The following is a 5,339-nucleotide window of genomic DNA, read 5'->3' as shown; positions in this document are numbered from 1 at the left end:
GGACAGCGGCGGCTCACACACTGGGCTGGGGCTGGCCTGGGCTCCGGGGCTGGGGAGCCAATCGCCGGCCCCTCTGAGCGGCAGCAAAACGACGCCCCCTGCCGGCGCCCCCCACTCTGGCGCGGTCCCGCTTTGGAGAGAGGTGGTTTTACCCTTCCCCAGTTCCCAGTTTTGGATTGTTTTTAGAGCTGGGTAAAGTGGAGTTAAGAGATGAGCAGGCAAAACCCTGATCCCTTTGGGAAGGGTCCCAACATACAGTGAGGCAGCTCAGAAATTAATCATTTGTAATCCAAGTGTGAGGCTCTCGGTAGGACACCAAGCCCTCCCCATCTCTGGCTATTGTGAAAAACTTTCTTCTGCTTCTCCGTAGGCTCTAATTCTGTTCTTCCATCGAACAGTGGGTTAGTTTGGAATCCGCTCCTGTTCCTGCATCTGGACTAGGTTGAATTTATTTAAATAATAAAAATAAATAATAACTGGCTCTTAACATGATTTTTGTAAGTTTAGAAAGGCTGGAATACAGAGCTAAGGGAACCCAAATGACTGTCCCTCCCTGTATCCTTAATTAACCTCAAACCTTTGTTTCTAGTGGGTCTGGTTCTCCTCTCCCTGCTGCAGCACTTTGCACAGGTGTATGGGCTTGGTCCAGTGTTTGCTGAAATCAGGAGTCCTTTCATGGACATCTACGCACATTGGATCAGACTCCAAATTGACCACTCAAAGTGCAGGCAGTGCAGACTCAGACCCATTCTTTTTCTACACAAGCTTGAAAAAAAGCTGAAGAGTGACCTACCTGACCCGTTTTATTCTGTATGTGCAGAGTGTGCATAATTGTACGCAAATTTACATCAAAGTCCATCAGACCTTGCATTGCTGCAGCAAACTACTAGGCATCTTTAGGACCATGTGACAGAGATACAATTTCCTGCCATACCCTTGCAACACCTTACTGATGTTGGGCTCCCTTGTATTAAATCAATGATTTATGTATTACTATGGGCCAGGATTGTATGTAACTTCTGGAATGGGCGGAGGTGACAGATGTGAGACCTGGGGGTTCAAAGGACTATATTGAACAATGTGCCAGACACAGACTTTTAGACCAAAAAATTGTTAAATGGTTTTCCTGAGGAATATCTAGGGTGGTGTATGCAAATAAAAAACCCAGCCTTTTGAAACTTTGCTTTGCCATTGTCAGCTGATCACCTGTTACATGAGACCAAGATCAAAGACCCAGGATGGGTCTGGTTTTGAATCTGAGACAATATTAATACTGGGAATACCCAGTTGTGGGTTTTGGAGGACTGATACCTACCAGAGTCTGAGGTTAGAATTGAGGTTACCTCTGGTAAGCCTTTTAGCAGGCATGTAAGTTCTTTTATTATTTTTAATGTTTTCTTTTTGATGCTTTCACCTTAAAAATAAATGTGCTTGGTTATGGAGAGCTGTCTAGTAACTTATAACTGCAGGCAGTTATGCTGTTCAGAACCTCTGGAGAGAAAGCATAGCCCAGACACTGACCTGTTTGGGAAGTCTGGCTTGCTGAGAATATCACAGTTTGGGCAGGAAACTGGGCGGTCTGGAAAAACCCTGGTCAGGAGGTAGGGAGATGTGATGGCTGAGGAACTGTGAGCCTAGAGTACGTGCCGTTGCACAGAGGGGGAAAACAGGTGCAGTTGCCCTCAACTGTGACAGACTTTTCACAGCCACCAGAAAAAGACAAGCTAGCAAGAACTGACTGTATTTTGGACAATCCCTCAGAAGCATGGGGACAGGAAGCACACAGCCAGGGTCAGATTAGGGTTTTGTGGGGCACCTGGACCAGAGCAAGTAGGGATCCCTCCCCAGCCCTTCCACCTGCAGTGCCTCAGCCCCGCCCTCCTGACTCCTGCCAGGGAAATAGGGTTGAGGTGCAGGGCTTTGGCCTGCTTTGCGCACTTGGCACTCCTGCCAGGAAGTGGGTCAGGGTGCAGGGGCTAGCCCTGTTCTGGCTGCCGGGGAGCGGCGTTGGGACACGGGGGCTTGCCCTGCTCTTCCCACCCAGCGCTCCAGCTGGGGAGCAGGGTCAGTAGACAGGGGCTCCCCAACAGGTCAAGGCCGCTAGGCATGGCCCCGTTGGCCCAGTGGCTAATTTGCCACTGCACTCAGCCCTATACCCTCTTCCAGGATGGCCGAGATACTTCTCCATTGCCCACCCCGGCAGCCTGAAGAGCTGAGTCAGCAACATATCTCCACATCTCCTGCCAACAGGCAGGGCCAAATCTTGCCCACTTACTTAGTCCTCGTTCGGTCCTTAGTTCTCACTCAATACATTTTTGCCAGGGTAAACACTAAATAAAATCAGAGAGTAAGGATGTCAGGATTTGGCCCTGACCAAAATAGGTCAACAAATTCAGGCTTTGCACATTTGCTTTGTCAGAAGTAAAAATGAAGTTGGAATGTACTAATCATAGAAATGTAGAGCTGTCAAGGACCTGGAGAAGTCACCAAGTCCAGCCCTCTGTCCCGTGACAAGACCAAGTAAACCTAGCTACTGAATGGCCTTTTGTCTAAAAATCTAGTACCAGTTTAATATCTGCTACACCTCTACCAGGGAAACCATCCTTCATTTACAAGGGGATGGATTTCAGTGGTCTAATAGGATTTTCCCATCTCTTACTTCTATTATGCCAATTACCTGAAACATTTAATACAAACATAGCAAATATACTGCAGGAAGCAATCATGCAGTGGCCAGGAAGAGGGGGCCTAGAGAGATGAGCTTTCTGGATTTTACTTTAATGATGATGTGAGATGCAATGCCAGTAGTTTCTTGGCTTCTTTTATTGACAGTATTTGAAATGATTTACTCTATCTATATTAATACTTTATTATTAATATTATTATACTGCAGGAAATTAGGTACCTATAGAAGCTCCCTGTCTCTCATGACCTCACACCACAGAACTATTTGTTCCCTAGCTCTGAATGTTAAGTAACTTTTCATACCTAGTGAATGTATTTTTCCACCTCTCCTCTTTTGATTTTTCTATACTTTGTATGGTCATTTGCTAAATAGACTATGACATGCTCCTTGGTCTGTAGCTGCAAGGCTTTTCTGGTGACTTCTCCCCTTCTAGGAATTTTGCAAATCACTGTCTATAACTACATGGCTGTAGTGAAATAATTTAAGCACAGAAAAAGTAGTCTCATTGCCCTCTAGCAGTGATTGGACACAACCATAAATTGCAGATGAAGGCTATCCATATCTTTAAGATGTCCCAATTATTCCTCTTCCTTTTTGGGATAAAGCTTTTAGCAACTTTTTATGGAATAAGAATAAACCCTGTGCTAGAGATTCTTTGGTGCAGCCAGACCTTTGTGCTAGTTCTTGACATTTAACAGGGCTGCAGAGGTATATGCAGAGTCTGCCACAAAGGTGAAGAGGTTGATCTTAAGCACAAGTGAGACAAGCACCTGCCTGGAGTCTCTCTCTATCCAAAGCAGTGTGACACACTTAGAAATCCATGGCTCAGACTGCTCTTGGGGCCCAATCTTGCCTCCACTGAAGTCAGTTGTAAAATTAAATGCAGCAATATATAGGTGGAGGGGTAACTCACGACCCCATCCATGGTCTGCCACTTCAGTAAGAAGCAACTCATGTCAGCCCCTTCCGCAATAGGCAAGGCCATGTGCTTTCTGAGTCTCAATTGTAGTTTCCCTGCAGTGGGTCCCACAAACTGTAACCTCACCACTCTCTGCTTCAGCATAGATCATTCTTATTATCTTATCTGTTATGTTTAACTGAAATGGATACACCTGTAATACTGGGGAGATGCTGGCAGTTTTACCGTAACTGGACAGAGAAAGCACTGCTTACTGAAATAATGTAGATGTTAAACTTCACTTGTATTGGGGGTGGAGGAGTTATATTTCTGCAATTCCTTCTCAAAGGCCCCAATCCTAAAATGAGATCTATACACTCATTCCCCCAACTCAGACAATGGGGTCTCATGTGGGCACAAGAGTCCATTTGCCTGGAGCAGTTTGCAGGACTGGCACCTTCATTTCTGGCTCTTCACCCTGGTGCTGTGGTGGTCCTATCTCATTTGCATACCAACTAAAACAAAGCACATCTCAGTGCAATTATTTTAATAAATATCAGCTGCTTAATTAAGCCCTCACTGTCCAGTCAGTGTGCTGCTGAGCACCAGCTGATTGTGGGAAATGATCAGCTTCTCATTTTTCTTCATCAGGGGGAAATGCAGCAGAGACAGAGGAGTGGTGCATTTCTTTCTGATTTTTAACATTTTTTTTTAATTAGAGATTTTTAAATTCTATCTTTTAAAAAATCCTCTGCCCCCAGCCTCTCAAGCAGGAATATACACCCTAGGGAAGGGATGAAATCCTGAACCCATTGCACTCGGGGAGTTTTGAGCCAGGTTTTCGCCCTGTGTCTTCCATTCTGCGATTACCATTCGCCCTCTGGTGTAGGTTTCTTTAGTGAGCAAAGGCAGGAGAACAGTGAGCGTGGCTGGTGGGCTGTGAAGTGCAGAGACACGAGCTCTCCCATAGCAAACCCTCTCCTCCTTTCCCTTGATAAAACTAACGCTAGGAAAGCAGCAAAATCCTGTTTGGCTGTTTCCGCCCGGGGTCGAACCGGGGACCTTTCGCGTGTGAGGCGAACGTGATAACCACTACACTACGGAAACCCTCTCGCGCACTGCTCCCCGCCGGCCCCTTTGTAGTGAGGCGAAGCGGGACCCTGGCCGCCGGGGGAGGCTCCGCACCACCCCCTGATGTGATGAGCGCGGGCTGGCCCCGGCCCCGGCCCCCGCGTGCGTGCGGGGGGCGGTCGAGAGTCTGAGAGGCCCGCGAGGGAAGCTCTGTCGCCTTCCCCCTGAGACGCAGGCTGGGTCTGCGGAGAGGAGCACGGGGGAGGGCAGGGGGGGCATGGAGGGTAAGACGTGCTGTGTCGAGGTGGGGTGGCTGTATCTTGTGGGGCATATGAAGGGCCGCGCGGGGAAGGCGCCGCATGCTTCGGGGCTGAGAGCTGCCTGTTCCTGAGTGGTGGAGCGCTCAGCACCGTGTCATGGCCGGCAATGGGCAGTTTCTGGTGGCGTAGAGGGTCAAAGTAGAATGACTACGGGTGGCTCGACGTTATTGATGAGCGCGCCAAGGGGCATGTGCGCGGTGGGAATATGGCGGGGTGTCATTAAGGCAGCCAGGGCATAGTTCCAAGGTGTTGAGGGCCGCTAGCGGGTTACAGAGGGGCAGCTGCAGCAGGGGAAGGGCAGGGCGGCAGGGCAGCGGGGCATAGATGGGACCATCGACGTGGGAAAGGGCAGCAGGGACCGGCC

General features: G+C 48.6%; 1 non-coding gene across 1 annotated transcript; it reads right to left on the bottom strand.

Moving 5' to 3' along the window:
- Positions 1 to 4,618: 4,618 nt before the first annotated feature.
- On the bottom strand, positions 4,619 to 4,691 carry TRNAV-CAC (transfer RNA valine (anticodon CAC)). The gene has a single exon. It is a non-coding gene; the product is annotated as a tRNA-Val (tRNA).
- Positions 4,692 to 5,339: the final 648 nt, after the last annotated feature.

This window comes from Chelonoidis abingdonii, chromosome 9, assembly GCF_003597395.2.
Source record: "Chelonoidis abingdonii isolate Lonesome George chromosome 9, CheloAbing_2.0, whole genome shotgun sequence".
NCBI lineage: Eukaryota > Metazoa > Chordata > Testudines > Testudinidae > Chelonoidis > Chelonoidis abingdonii.
Note: the sequence above shows the minus strand (reverse complement) of the source record. Positions and strands in the feature narration are given on the sequence as shown.